The 16925-nt window shown below is 37.0% G+C and overlaps 2 non-coding genes across 2 annotated transcripts; both read right to left on the bottom strand.

Annotated features, from left to right (window-relative positions):
- Positions 1-4376: 4376 nt before the first annotated feature.
- On the bottom strand, positions 4377-4450 carry TRNAI-AAU (transfer RNA isoleucine (anticodon AAU)). Its single transcript has one exon. It is a non-coding gene; the product is annotated as a tRNA-Ile (tRNA).
- Positions 4451-5245: 795 nt separating this feature from the next.
- On the bottom strand, positions 5246-5319 carry TRNAI-AAU (transfer RNA isoleucine (anticodon AAU)). Its single transcript has one exon. It is a non-coding gene; the product is annotated as a tRNA-Ile (tRNA).
- Positions 5320-16925: the final 11606 nt, after the last annotated feature.

The following is a 16925-nucleotide window of genomic DNA, read 5'->3' as shown; positions in this document are numbered from 1 at the left end:
GAGGTTGACAGAGATGTATGTGAGGGAAGTGGTATCACGGCATGGAGTACCGATCTCAATTGTCTCAGACCGAGATGTGCGTTTCACCTCTAGATTCTGGAAAAAATTCCATGAGGAATTGGGTACTAGACTGCATTTCAGTACCGCGTACCACCCCCAGACTGACAGACAGAGTGAGCGGATGATTCAGACGCTCGAGGATATGCTCCGGGCATGTGTGTTGGACTTCGGCGGGAGTTGGGACACGTACTTACCCTTGGCGGAGTTTTCCTACAATAACAACCATCATTCGAGCATTGGTATGCCACCCTTTGAGCTGTTGTATGGGAGGAGGTTTCGGACCCCCATTTGTTGGGGAGAAGTGGGGCAGCGTGTGATGGGTAGTATGGAGATAGTGCTTCAAACGTCTGAGCAGATGCAACAGGTCAGACAGAGGTTGTTGACCGCTCAGAGTCGCTAGAAGAGTTATGCTGATAGGCGACGATCCGAGTTCGAATTTCAGGTCGGTGATTTGGTGCTTCTGAAGGTATCTCCTTGGAAAGGAGTGATCCGATTCAGAAAGAGGGGCAAGCTGGGACCCCGGTATATTGGGCCATTTAAAGTGATCGCGAGGGTGGGAAGGGTAGCGTATCACTTGGAGCTACCTGTAGAGTTACGTCAGATTCATGACAGTTTCCACGTGTCGCAGTTGTGAAAATGTATAGCAGATGAGTCGGAAGTGGTGCCCTTGGAGGATGTTCAGGTGGATGCGAGCCTGAATTATGCTGAGAGACCGGTGGCGATCAGGGATCGGAAGATCAAGGTTTTGAGGAGCAAGGAAGTGCCTCTGGTTTTGGTTCAAGGGCAGCATCGGAAGGGGTCCGAGATGACTTGGGAGTCAGAGTCAGAGATGCGGGGGCAACATCCAGAGTTGTTCGAGGAATGAGACTTCGGGGGTGAAGTCTGGTTCGAGTGAGGGATAATTGTAACACCCCGAGATTAAGTTATTCTTCTTTCATCCTTGCTCTTTTTGTTTGGCCATTTTTAGCCTTGGATGAAATTTTGTTTAGCAAGCAAGTACGCTGGGCGTACCATAGGGGTACGTTGCGCGTACTTAAGCGCTTAAAAAGAACGCGTTATCGCCAAGGTACGTTGGGCGTACCAAGAGTTACGCCGGGCATACCCGATCCAGGTGCAAAACCTTAATTTTGTGTTGTGCACTATTTAAAGGATGCTAAGGCTCATTTCTCAGCCTCCATATCAGTGAGTAAAACCCTAAGAGAGAGCCTTCCATCGTCCTTTATGAGTGTGTGTGTTCTTGGAGCTAATAGTGCCTTGGTGTGTTAGTGAAGAAGGAAGAAAGGAGCTTGTGGAGACTAAAAGATTGAAGTGCAAGTTTGGATCTGAGATCTTCAGAGAAAGGAGCTGCATTTAGAGGTATAAAGTTTAAAACTTTCCTCTTTATTTTGGTTTGATGTTGCATGTGCCATTTCTAGGGTTAAAAACCCTAAAGGTGGAGACTTTATGAGTGTAAGGTGCTCCATGGTCAGAGATCTGTCCCTTTTCAGTGGTATTTGAGGTCTAGATCCATAAAGTTCCCATCTTGGTCGTTGATAGGAGGTCATGCTTGAGTTCTATGCTTTCTAGGGTTAGAGAATGAAATGTTTTGGGTGCTAGTGACTTATTAAGCCATGCAAAGGCTTAAAGTCATCGACTTTATGGTTTAAGAGACTTAGAAATGGTCAGATCTAAAAGTTGGACGTGGGTCTTAACCGTTTAAGACCTAAAAGAGTTAAGGTGCTGAAGCTGGGAGTACGACGGGCGTAATCCCAGTACGCCGTGCGTACTGGGTAGCGTCCCCCGATCCTGAGAGGCAGCCGGGTACACCCAGCGTACACATTTGGTACGCGCAGCGTAACCCGGAAAGTTAACTTTTAGGGTATGGTCTATTGTGGGGCCTTTGAGATATGAGAGGGGTAAAATGGTCTTTTACCCTTCTGAGAGTGTCATAAGAAGACATAGTCTAGCCTTTGAGAGTTATAATAATTAGGGTATTTATTTTGATTGGGTGGAGGTTAGACCAGCGTTACCGAGTCAGAGATTACCGAGATACCCGAGGTGAGTCTTCTCACTATACTTTACCTAGTGTGGTAACAGAGTTATGTGATAGAGTATTTTAGAGTTATATGCCAGTGTACTTGCATGTTATTTATGTGCTATGATTTATTGTGATATGTGCTATGTATGATTCAAAGTTACAGAGTTAGGACCTTCGGGTCCACAGAGTTAGGACTTTCGGGTCCATAGAGTTAAGGCCAGAGGGCCCATAGAGAGTTGGGGCTGGAGGGCCCTACTGAGACACATAGACCTAAGGGTCAACAAAGTTACAGCCTCGAGTGGCTATTATGTGTTAGAGTGGTATTTTGGGGAACTCACTAAGCATTTATGCTTATAGTATTATGTGTTATGTGTTTCCGGTACCAGTGATGATCGCGGGAAGGCGCCGGCATGATTCGTACATACGCACATCGAAGTTTTTATATATACTTTGATCTTGAGTTTTGTACTAATACAATGTTGATACAATGTTTTATTTATGATTTCAAATGATATTTTATGGGTTACAAAAGTGAAAAATTGTTCAAATTTTTACGGTGTTACAATCACCCCCTTAATCGGATTGGTCATACCTCTCGTTCACAACATTGTTGAATCACCATCTTCCCGAACCTTCTCAACTTTTCCCGGACAGCCGACCTCCATCCCGGTCAAGTCCAAAGTCCTCCATACCCTTTTGATTGTTCACAACACACGTAACATGTAACATGGCATCTCGTTGGATACGTTCATTACCATCTAGACTTTTCCCGGATTCACGACCTCTCCCCGGCCACATCCAAAGCCATCCGATTTGAACTTCCACCACTATAGTATTCACACCGTGTTGTTTGTCCATTCCCCTCATGTCTTGACAACCATACCTTTTCCGATCAATCATATTCCGAGATTTTCTTCCACCGAACACCTTCAATTCAACCATCTCTCATATGTCGTATGCATCAATAATCAACTTGGCTTTGATTGAAAACACCAGATAATTTGTTGGAGTCAAAATCGAAACTTGATACGTCATCAAACCTTCTTCTTTAACCAACAACATCCTATTCTTCTTTTGACAACCCCGACCTCTTTAATCAAGCTTGTACCGAAAACACTTTTCCACCGAACAAGACAAGGTCACGATCACTTTTACCGTTTTCCGTCACCCGCAAAACAAACCGAATCAAAGCTACTCGCTTTGACGTCTTCTCGTCCCTTTATTCCGCCCCTCCAGTTAGTCTCTCTCTACCTTAGAACAAACCCGATCAAGAAAAATCAGGGCTGTTGTTGAGATGCTTCAACTCGCGCTCAAAAACAATCCACGCCCCTTAAACTGAACCCGATTTCCGCTGCGTCTGCCCCGCGGCAAAGGGCTACACTTTTTTTTTTTGAAACCGACTCTCAAACCGATTGCCCTACGTCTTCACGAGCCCTAGGCTCTGATACCAAGTGTAAGGTATTAAACTAGTAATACCTTGATACCCAAGAGAAACTACGTACATGAAACAAAGGAAGAACAAAAAAAATTGTGACAAAGCATTTTATTGCTATAGATCTGTATCTAAACTAACGAATACATGTCCTTATTTATACTAATGAAAGCAGAAACCTAAAATAATACATAATACTTGTTAAGCAAGCAAACAACTTCTTAATCTAAATCGAATACTTAAAATAAAAAGGGTTTCCCTAAAATACTCATACACTCATAAATCCGATTAACCCAACATTGCAAATATACTCTTCTAGTTTCATCTTTTTGATTCACATGATAAAATTTCATACTTAGATGTGTAGTCGGATCGATACTTAGATATGTAGTCGGATCGATAGGTAGTGAGTTTATATCAACCTTCATATACTTATGTTTCTCATTATCTTCTTTCGTTTCAAAAAAATTATACAAAGACATTCTTGATTCTAAAATTGGATTATGAAATTAAAGTTACAAAGGTTTCAAACTAAAAAAACAATTATCAATGTTTTGTTATCAAATATCCAGATCATGAAATCAAGACAAGCTCAATGTTCTCAACTATTAAAAAAATTAGGAAATTCAAAATTGAATGTTATCAATAAATTCCAAAATGAAAATAGATACATATTAAAAAAGTTCTAACTTAAGTAACACAGTAAAACCTTTTCTAACCAACTCAGCTAGTGGGCCACGGCATCTATAATTTTAAAACTGCTGAAAAAAAAACGACTTTTTGCACATGTTGAATTGAAAATAAGCAACACTTCAGGGTATATTACGTATTTACGTTAAAGAAGATTATAAAAAGGGATTATTATTTTGGCCCATGCAGGTCTCGAACCTGCGACCTTCGCGTTATTAGCACGACGCTCTAACCAGCTGAGCTAATAGGCCTCGATGATGTCTATTGAAAATGCGTTAATTAATTAATTGTTGTTAAAATGATTAAGGTCAATAAAGATCATGACTTATGACGTAATAAAGAACCCTATTCTTTGTAAATCTCTTAGTTCACATGAATTATCTTGAAGTAGATTAATATTAATGACATTGTTCTTCAAAACTCTATATTTATTGCTTGTGTGATATATCTACATGATTTTACAGGCCTCCTTTTTCTCATAATTGAGTGTTCATTCCATACATTTCTGTAGTTAGCTTATGGCTTGTTAATCCTCATATATATGAGGTATTCTACTCGATTGTAATTGGAGTTTTCTGTTACATGGACTGAAGAAAACCTACACCCATAATCAAAACTCAACCATTGTCATGATTCAATCTTCAGAGATCACTTGGGTAATAATTTCAGCATATTTACGTAAGATGAGTTATAGGGTTATCTATCGATATTGATATTAAAATAAGTTTAGAATTTTAATATTTTGTTCTATTGTGTTAATGTAATAACACAAGCTGCATAGATAAGTAGATAACATGTTCAGTTTTGGTCTCTTTGCAAGTTGTTGCCCTTTTTTCAAGAACATTTCATGTCTTTCTCCAAAATTTTACTTTTTAATATACATAATTGCGGACATGGGGGATTTTTTGATAACTTCTCACACTTACGGAGTTAAGGGTATTTAATATAGATAAATGTTGTTTTTGTAGAGGGCTGAGATTCTAAATGTAACAACAATTCAGGGTTTATAACGTAAATGAAGTTGAACAAAAGTAAAATACAAAATTTGGCCCATGCAGGTTTCGAACCTGCGACCTTCGCGTTATTAGCACGACGCTCTAACCAACTGAGCTAATGGGCCACGACATTTGTTTTGTTAAACTCCAATATATGGTATAGGATTTATATTAATAACATTGAAAATAAAATAATTTATAAAAACGCATATTCATTAATAATGTTTAAAAGTTACTAAAAATGAATCATAAAAACAAAATATAAATGGATATTTGATATTAAATGTATCGTATGACTCAAGTGTTCAAAATACATTTGCGTAAGACCCGACGAAGTGGCTCGACAAAGGGAATGACAAAACCCCGATATTCTCATCAAACGCCATCCCGCGATGAAGCTGAGTAAGAAGATGGCAAATGACATTGGAATGTCGATGAGAGAGAAGAGAGGGAAAGGGTAACAACTCTTTTGTTATTTTTTTCAATATTAAATATTTAACTTACCAATTTAATTTTCAACGATCTTTTGTTTCAAGTCATGTTTTAAGTTAAATTTTTATGTCAGGTTTTAAGTCTAGTATTAAGTCTAGTTATAATATTTCAAATGTTGTAAGTTTATATTTTATTTCACTAAAATGTTTGGTTTTTTTTTTTATAAAAAAATATAGTTTATATTTTAAAATAAAAAAGAAAAAGAAAAATCAATATAGACCCACCCCCTCAAAATGACATGCCATGCATGGTGTGTGGCAAATATGATGTGACAGTGAGGTGATGCCAAAAATCTAATGTGGCGGGATGACAAACATAACACAATTCCTCATGCATTGTAACATCCAAATTTTCAAACCAAAATTTTTATTTTAAATTTGTATAAAAACATTGTTCATAAAAACCATCACAAGAAAACCGCAAGTGTAAAATACAAATTATCATCAAAATATCAGAGTGTCCCAAAATATCTGGAATCATAAACTATAGACGAGTGTGTACAATCAAGCATTCGTCTTCCCGCGATCCTCAGAAGTACCTGAAACACATTTAATCAACAACTGTAAGCACAAAACTTAGTGAGTTCCCCAAAATTCCACATACAAGACATCACAAAATAAATAGCTATGGGCTATCAACAACCCTCCGACTACCCGAAGTCTCGGTGGGGAAACAATACACCCGGTGGGTTATCAACAACCCTGGAGATTACCTGAAGTCTTAGCACACACAGTAACACAAATCACAGTAATAACATATAGACCTAGTTTGTCATCACAAATATAGATATATTCTACCACGCAGGTAAGAACAGTGAGGAGACTCACCTCGCACAGACAACTAATAGAACTCACACCCGAACTGCCGGAACTAGACTCCGCCTAATAATTACACCAATTAACCCTAATTAATAATCAAGGTAATTTTTCATACTCCATTAATCCCAAGACAAGTCTAATCCACATTTAGGGAAAAATACCATTTTCCCCTTCAAATCCCTCATAAATCCACCTAAGGAACAAATGGTCATAAAGTCAACGAAAGTCAGCATGTGGTCGTTCGCATGGCGTACCTAGCTTTATGTTGGACGTAGAGTTCAAGGTAGGAAAGGATCGAGCTCGCAACTGGCTACGCTGGGCGTAGCTAGAATTACGCTTGACATATGCGGTTGATCCCAAACTCTATTTTTAAGATCTTAATCATTAAGACAATTGCTGCAACCTCAGATCTGACCCTAAAATTACATCCTGATACATCAAGTCTCTGAATTTATGCCTTTGCATGGCTAAAGAGAGCTTAATACTAAAACTCTAACTTCTAACATCACCAAAAAGTCCATAACACATGAATGGAAGAAAGGAAAGGACCAAGATAACATTTTTATGACTCTAAGTACCATAAAACGTTTGAAAGGACAGCTCGTATGCTCCAGAGTATTCCATAGTCACAAAGGTCAAAGTTTTGGGATAAAATGGACAAAAATCTAAGCCTAAACAAGATCTATCAAAACAAACTCCAAGGTATGAACTTTATGTTGGGTTTTGAGCATTCTAACACTCCTAAGTGTACATGCAACCCTAAATACCTTGGATTTATGTTTTCTCTATTATACATGCAAATATGAATATTCCAAGGTATTACCCTATCTAGCATACAATCTTTGAAACTTGGGTAATATAACAAGTTAGAATACATACCTTGTTGATGTAGCTTGACTCCATGAAGCTCGAGAGCCTAGTGCCTCAAGTGTGGCACCTCAAATGGTTCACACAACATCATCAACACTTGGAATAACCATGAGAAGAAGACATAAGACTTGAAAATGGGCTTGCCCTCCATATTATGCACTAGTGCAGATTTCTCCAAGCAATGGGGTCTTTATATATCGTGCACATTAGGGTTACACCATGTAACCCATGACTTTACCCATTCATTATGCTCCATGGGTTTTAACCTCCATGGAGTATCCATGGATCACCACATGGGATAAACCCAACATAAGGAATCATGGATCATAAGCCCACATATATAAGAATGAATGATTTACACAATCAATCCTCATATATTTAATTAGTCTCTTTTGATCACTAAATTAAGTCGAAATTAATTCTTGATCAATACTAATTAAATAACATGATTTCATATTAATATATTATAACTTACAATATATTAATATGTCACAAATGTCCTCTTCTCACAAACGGTCTATCCAAATGTTCCGATCCATGCAACCCAAATGGACCATGTCAAGTCGGGTCAAGTACATACCACTTATAGTTATGGACTTAGACACTATTCCAACAGTCTCCCACTTAGATTAGTCTAAAACTATTATTGAGTATGACTTCAAAACCTAACTGGCAATCGTAGCTCTCAAAAGCCACTGTCGAACTCTAACCTTGTCGATGAACTCTGTACTTTGTCAATGACTTGTCCATTAGATAAGGGATCATATATTCCTCCATTCTAGATATCATATGGACTGAGACATGGATTATAAATCATTCTCTATGTCCATTTGTTGTTTCCCGATTTCCGATTTATGATGACTGACTAATTGAACAAATCAAATTAGTCCAGGCCCGACCGAGCACTTACATTTTTCATCACTAAATCGTCGAGGGGCCCACAGATATCGCTTTTATCTTGAAGGTAAAAGGAATGGATAAACTTTGATTCATATGTCTTGTTCTACTAATTATTGAATCATACATAAATGCATGTTTTATAACATCGAGTTACCGATGCGTTTTCGTGCAATCAATGTATAACCAACTCATAGTAACAACTCATATCTCTAGGTTTGATAAATATATAATATTATCATCTCATGATCACTAGTGATAAAATCCATGAAGTGATTCAAATGAGTGCAGGTTGAATCCAATACTCAAAACTTATAAGCACTCATGAGTGTTGTAGCACCGCTTTGTCCAACATCTTAGACCTCTACAAGCCAACTCATGACAGTCTTGATTCATATCTACTTCCAACATATGACCGACTATGGATGGTTTGAATAACTTAGTCATTCGGGAAGAATGACCTAGTTTATTCTGGAAGTCAAAACATGCAAAATGAAACACAAGAATAATCGAATCCAATATGGTCTCAGAACTTATGAATATAAATAAACACACCTTTTATTTATCACCATATTGATTACCCATCATTCATTTCATACTGTTTCAAACTATCAACTTTATACTTGAATTAAAACAATAGTTATGCCATGCTCCAAGCATGTACACTATGTTTTTCTAAACACTAGTCATGACATACACAAAGTATGCATATTAAGTTTGTCTATGATCTTTACTTTGTGAAATAGATCGATTGAACATAATTCCAATGATTTTCATTTCACAATCCAAAATCCTTACCGAAAATGAAAGAACTCTAAATTCCTGTCATTTGCCTAAATCCGTTAGATTCTAAACTTATATGCACTGATCCTCTTGTAATGATTGTGCACAAAGTCACAAAGACTTATCAACATACATTACAGAGTATTCCAATGGAGATCAACTATAACATCTTGTGTTAATAGAATAATTATATAATAAACCTGGAACCCCGAGAAGTAGTTTTTATTATTATTTTATATTATTATAGTTCAATTCTGATATTAATTAGTGGGGGTTGGTTTCGGGGTGCCAAATGAGATACTTTTGATTTCCGAGGGTTTAAGTGTAAGTGCGGGACTTATATTGAAAGGATTTTATGGAGTAAGGGGCTGAAGTTTAAGTTTTGGATCTGATTTGAAAAGAATTCATTATGGAGGGGCCATATGGTAATTACTTGGACTTAATGTGTAAGGATTTCAGAAATGAGTGTTTAGATTGTAAATTAAGGGTTTTTTAAAAGGAAGAATGGGGGGGACTAGTTATGTTATTATGGGAAAATGTTATAAGGGAACCGGGGGTATATAAACCCGCTATCACTATTCGAACCCTAAACCTAATCTGTTGAGGGGAGCCGCCACCTTATGCTCCAACCTCCATCATCGCCGCCCAACTCAACTGCCAACTCCCTCATCATCTTTCCGATCAGCTAAGGCTACTGGAAGAAAACCGGCATCGACCTCCGTTCATCCCAAGTCATGATCACCCGAGATCGTTGTGTTGACGTAGGTCACGAGCGTCACTGTTCCATTCACCGCCGGTATCAATCTTGGCTGTCGACGTCTGCCAACCCACTCCACTGTTGCAAGACGCCATCATCGTCATTCAGTCTTAGATATCGGAAGCCAACGATTGTAGAGGCCGATGTGTTTTGTGGTTGGGCCTCCCTCTTCCGTTTCGCCGGTGGCTGCTGGACCTTGATGTTGCCGTTAGTCACGGCTGTCACCGCCAAAGAATCACGCTGTTGCCGCCGCCGCCGCTTTGCGGTTGGTTCATCCAGTCAAGTTCTCCGGCATCCTTCTTTCGCCGATTGGTGGCGTCCTTTCCTAGCAAGTCGAGCGCTTCTGTTGTTTTGGGTATGTGTGTGTTCAACCGTGTCTCACAAGATTGTGGGTGTCTTGGGTTACTGCTGCCGAAGAAAGATCAAGGAAAAAACCACAATGGCTGCCGACTCAAGACCGCCATGGAGGGTGTGTATGTTGTTGTGTGTGTGTATTGGAATATGGCATCGTACTGTGTAATCCATCAGAATAGTAAAGAAAACCCTAACCACCACCGTAAGGTGGTGGCTACCGCCTCCTGCCGTCGTGTCGGGTGGCGGTGTGCTTTGCATTGTGGTATCGATTCGTTGGGATGCTTGGAACCCTAATGGGCCTAATGAAACGCTAGTGGGCTTAATGGGTCCCAATAAAGCCCTAATTGAGCTAATAAAATCTTAATGGGCCCAATGAGGCCCAAAGTGACCTAATAGCCCAACTAATCAATTAAATGGGCTAGTATTGGGTAGGAAACCCTAATTAGGGTTTGGAAAACCCTGATGGCTTAAAACCCTAATTTTGGAATTGATCGGGACATGCACGAGAATTATTAAATAACCTAAAATAATAATTAACAATCATTGCAAATTAACCTTAGATAATATGAGACTTAATGGATTAAGCCTTAATAGGTTAAGTAAGAAATACTTAACCCTAATCGTCATTTCATGTGGAAACCCTAATCTTACTCGGGCCTTGAGTTGGGCCTTCCTAGTGGGCTTTGGTAATTGGACTATCAATGGACTTCCAAGAATAAGCAAATGGACTAAATAATTATATGGGTATTAGGATAAGGCCCATGTGAGAGTCTTGGGCCTAATTTGGAAAATTGGAACATAGATGGGCCATGAATGGGCCTTTATGATCATGCAATATTGGGCCATGGGAATTGGATTGGGATAATTGGATGGGCCTTAAGGAAAGACCATGTAGAGGTCTAGGCCCAATTTGGAAAGTTGGGCCATATGTTGGGCTTTAGCCCATCCTTTGGCTATTGGGCTTTCATAGTGTGAGTTGAACCTTGGGCTTGTAACCTAATTATTAATTGGGTATTGTTTGATGTTGACAGTTCGGGAATATGTCCACCAGCAGCTGCAGTTGTATCTGTGGGACTTCAGCAGTGCCAGGTGAGTTATCCTCACTATAATAAGGGGTCTAAGGCACCAAGGCCGACCCATTGGATATGTTATCTTGAGTTGTGTTAAATGTTGAGTATGACTTAGTGTTCCATGCTAGTTATTATGCCTGTTAGGTAGGTCCGTAGGACTATTTGTGATGTTATGTGATTATTGCATGCTCGACTCTTATGATTTATGTGTTTGTCATATGGAAGGGGTTGAGGTTGTACTGCTTTGTACGGTAGCCAACAAACCCTAGGAGCATTCCAGTGACGAGCTAAGGGAGACTCGTACTATGGGCTTGGGAGCATTTCAGTTACGGGCTAAGGGAGACTCATAATGTGGCCTCAGGAGCATTCCAGTTACGGGTTGAGGGGGTCTCGTGTTGTGGGCTCGTGGGTATTACAGTCTATAGGCTATTATGTGCTATTCTGTTCAGTTTGTTATATTATGATATTGATGATATCGTTATATGGATTGTATGTGTATCGGTATTTTGGGGGTAACTCACTAAGCTTTCGGGCTTACAGTTTCAGTTTATTATTTCAGGTACTTCAGGGGATCGTGCAAGGCAAAGGCGTGATCGTACAACTCCTCACTTTTTATGACCTTTTTTCTAGGATACTCCGATATTAAACTATTTTGAAAACATTTTGTAATGACTAATGGGTTTTAGATTGTTTAAAAAGTTTTAAATTGGCTTGAATTTTACGGGTGTTACATCAACTCCATGGAAACATCCTTCTTGCATTAAGTTTTTCTAATCCTTGAATAACTTCCACCTATGGAAGCATTTCCATATTCCCATTTTGACTATTACTTCTGAACAAGAGTTTCCTCTTTTCAGAATACGTCAATAAGGTCCTCTCCAAAATTTACACCATACTTCAATTTGTCCTTGAGCAACCAATATCTGGTAAACCTTAGATTTTCCTTGACAATTGCTTAATCAGTTTAGTCATATCCACTTCTATATTTTTCTCTCTTAATGCTCTACGCATTTGAAAATTTTAGAAACGATGAATATTGTAACACATGCAATCGATCCTATATCCGCAACATATGGGACACGATTCATGATGTCTCACATAAAGACATGATACTAGACTAGTCCTTTTGCTATAATATTTCTATTTCTATTTGCCATGTTCTCATAATTCAGATTATGAAAAGAGATATCGTAATCATAATCGAATTTTAGAACGCAAATAATGTACTCATATATAGAATTTCCTTATGTTGAGCCATTCCAACATAAAATTCATATATATATATATATATATATATATATATATATATATATATATATATATATATATATATATCATTGACTAAAGATGATTAAAATATCAATCTAAGTTTTTTGAGTTGAAACGAAGTATAATTTCCTCTCCCCAAATTATAGCAAAACAACTTCTCCAACCCTTGCAACCTCACGAATTGAAACTTTTGTTTTCTATAATTAACATTGCTAACTTGCAATACTTATCATAATTATTGTGCTCTCACTAACATGATGATTATTAGCATAGCACTTATGCTCCCACTAGCTTTGACATGTAAAAGAAAATAGTTGGACTTCTCGAAGTCAATATTGTATTGACTTTCTTACCAAAGTTTAGATTTTTGATACAATATTGCTTTGATAAGACTTTATCAAAATCATACACCTTATCTCAGATAGCTCACAGGTGTATCTAAACTTTTTTAGAACTATGAAAAGGGATGTTGTAATCATAGTCTCAACTGTTTAGACTTTTTGCCATTCCTCATAAGTCTATGTTAGTGTGCCGGTTAACCACACACGCTCCACTAACGACTTTGAGAATGCAAATATCACAAATGATATCTACTTAAAATCTACTTAGTGAAAGCGTTTCCTTACCATCCTCACCATCATTTTCATAAATCGGAGAGAAACCTTATGACACTTCGATTTTATGGTGTATGTGTTCCTATCCATGTGAATTTGTCAAAACCATAATCACAAGACAAGGTTAGTGACAAATCAAAACTCTTATGGATTGAACTTGTGCAGTCTTAACGTCTTGCCACCTGGCAGCACAAGGGTCTGCCATTGCTTCCAAATTGTTATGCAACCAGTTGAGAACTCTCAGAACTCATATGCAAAGCCAACTTTAACTGGAATGGGCACATAAATAGGAATATGTCGATACGATAGGCTATAAACCTCACATCGTGTGCTAGTAATAAACCATAGGTTTCATTCTTGATTCTTGAAACTCTTTCAGGATTTTTAAGACTCCCACTGTACTCTTGACATATAAGACTCACTTGCCAAATATTCAAGACATAGTGCGGATTCTTTATCAAGACAAACACTTCATGCAATTGGCCTTAGTTGGTCTTTGTTTTATCCAAAACATCACAACTTACCAATTTCAAATGTACAAGAGTAGGACACTTTTACTCTTACATTTGACAAGTGTTATAAACCTCACGTTACAATCTTGGAGTATGAATCTAAGAATTGTTTTTGGAACAAAGTATGACTCATCTTCTTGATTTAACCATTTCAACAATTCATGACTCCTCTTCTTAGCCATAAGAATGCACTAAGATGTCCTTAGAAGACCAATTGTGATATGGTTCTTTATTCATTAAGATGGTCATAAAACAAGATACTCAAGTACTCTCCTATCTCTTCAGATTGGAGAAACTTTTATCTTTCTGCCTTATTTAATTCTTCTCATCCGTTCTACCATACACTGAAAATTTTCCAATGTTTCAGAATTATAATTAAAATTGTAAGTATAACCATATATACTAACTTTAGTAAATCATGACGAATGGTCTTAACAATCTTTTGTGGTGGACTTGATCGGTGCACAAGAATGTGTACTCGATCCCTTAGTCCTTTACTTGAGTCACATATACATGTGAACAAGAAATCAATCGTAATTTTTTTCAAAGATGGAAATTCTCATTCATCATACAACTTACATGATTCCAAGTTTCTATCCCACTGAAACTTGGGTGATGAGAATTTTTCCTTGTTTGGTAAATTTAGACACTACCACAAATGAAAGAATCAAATCTATTTTCCAGCATTGATATTAATGGAATCATATAAACAACAATTTTTCACAAATGCCATTGTAAGGATACTTAGAATAATTAAAAACAAAAAATTTATTTTAAAACTTTGCGGAAAACTTATCCTTACAATGCAAAAGCATATGAAAAACTTGTTGTTATCTATTCCTAAGCAATATATCATAACTCCTAAGTAACAACTCAAAATTCTAATCACCGAACCATGCGATCGAAATCCATCTCCGCGATCAGAATCAACATATACTTCCTTTAAGTTTCTTCACTTTTCTTTGATTCTTAAACATCAGCATCTGACCCAGCCACATCATGTAATAAGAATCTCAGAATAGAAACTTAACAGAGTTGACTTTACCTGAAGTAGAGTCAAACTAATTGACTTCACCATCCTTATGATCTTTCAGGTAAATGTGGCAGCTTCACAACCAATGCCCCTTTACCATGTACCTTTGTCAATGTCCTAAGTTGATCTTCAAATCAAATTTTCTTTACTAGTCCTCCTAATCATTGTTGATTTAGAAGCACCAAGCAAATAGATAAGATCATTAAGGGTTATGTCATAGTCTGTTCCATAGTAGTCCTAAAGGAACTTACTATGTGACATAAAAAGTGATTAAACATCCAAATTTCTCAAGACTTTGACACCCAACTCTCCCGACATGTCCATATCTGACTTTATCTCCAAGATGTGAGCACACATACACTTTGCTTGCCAATAGAGCTTGAGTGACCTTGAACTTGTGGGTTAAGAAGAATTAATTGGAGGAGGTGGAGGAAGTGAAGAATGATTTCCATGAGCCAAACTCAGGAAGTCATCTTCATTAAGAAAGCTTGTTCCAAGGGATTTGGGAATGATCATAGATGTCTAAACTAGACATCTAATGGGAGAAATTCAAATTTGTTGATTTAAAGTCTTTAATATGACACCCAATATGAAATATTAAGGCTAGAACCCAACACAATATTTTATAACTTGAAAGAGGGATGCCATAATCCAAGCTATAAAATATTTGAAGGTATGTAAATGACAATTCACCAATTTCCACCATGAAAAACGAAATAATTTATTAGGTTTTAATTGGATTTGAAACTCCTAGATCTTTTGAGATTCATTGAACTTTTCAATGACATGTTTCAATATCGATTGTGCCCTCTCAAGTTTTGTGACTGGGATGCCGAGGATCACAAAACAAGGTGTGAATAACCATGCAAATATACTTGGTACCCTTAATATTTACCCTTTAATCGATGTGTCGGTTAACCACACACGCTCCACCGATACGATGATGAAAGACCCCAACTTTCGTATTTATGAAAGACCCAAACTTTCATACTATTCCAACATTATTCTTAAGTTACTTCCTCAAAACATGCTACATGCATATTTATAAAACAATATTTAATAAATAAATAAATAAATAAATAATTAACAAATTTCATTTTACTTGAAGTAATTATAATTATAATTTTATTTTTGTAGTCCACATGCAATCTTTAATGACCCTTTCTGTGGTGGCAACAACATCCTGATAGTTTTAAATATTTTTCTTAATATTTTGAAAAATTGCTATTTTCTTAAATTATCTATTTTGTTTCTGTCACATACACTCCACAAGGAGTGCCTATCCCTACAAACAAACGTGCTAAGGTTGCTGAGATTTTCAGTGATTCTAAAGTTGTACACAAGTTCCCCGCTAGGTTTTTTGAGTGAATTTTAATTATTTTTTCATAATTATCTTCATTTTGAAGAAAAAGTTATATACATTTTATATGATTTATGTATTGGAATTAAGCAATGAAGTGGCCTTTGGCTTGGCATGTTGGAGGGTACCCTACTCCTCAGGTACAATATTATCATATTATACTGGAATCCACCATTCCATTCGTACGAAAACTATGGTCAAAACTGAATCCCGCGGAACGGGGTCTCTTACCTAGTTTTAATTAAATATATTCCTACAACATTGGTATTTTTGTATGTAAAAATTAACCAATTCATTTAAAATAAATCGTCATTCCAAATTTGTAATATCCCAATTAGATGCTCTGGTTATTTTGTACACAGATCCAATAAAAATTGAACCGATCCAATCTAATTATGTATTTAAATATTTACAAGGAAATGTCCATGACAAATTAAAAATAAGGTTACATTTTTTTTTGAACGTTGAATAGATATATAAATAAGAGTAAATTACATGAATGGTCCCTATGGTTCAGAGTAATTTGCGTGTTTGATTCCTAACTTGTTTTTTTTAACTCATAAGGTTTTTACTGTTTGTTTTTGTTATGCAATTGGTCAATGTCTTACCTAAAAAAACTATTTTGCCTTTTATTTTTTAATTTCTTTAAATAAACACACCCCCAACCCCATCTCTTCACCTTACCTTACCCATCCTACAGTTTTTCCTATTTAAATAATATTCTTTTTAGGTAAAAGGTGACTAAACGCGTAACAAAAACAAACAGTAGAGACCAAACATGTAACAAAAACAAATAGTAGGGACCTCCCAAGTTAAAAAAAATAGTTATGAACCAAACACACAAATTATCCCAAACCATAATGATCATTCATGTAATTTACTCTATAAATAAAGACCCTAGC

Source organism: Lactuca saligna, chromosome 4 (assembly GCF_052625555.1).
Source record: "Lactuca saligna cultivar CGN05327 chromosome 4, ASM5262555v1, whole genome shotgun sequence".
Classification (NCBI taxonomy): Eukaryota; Viridiplantae; Streptophyta; class Magnoliopsida; order Asterales; family Asteraceae; genus Lactuca; species Lactuca saligna.
The sequence above is the reverse complement of the archived record's forward strand: the minus strand, read 5'-3'. Positions and strand labels throughout refer to the sequence as shown.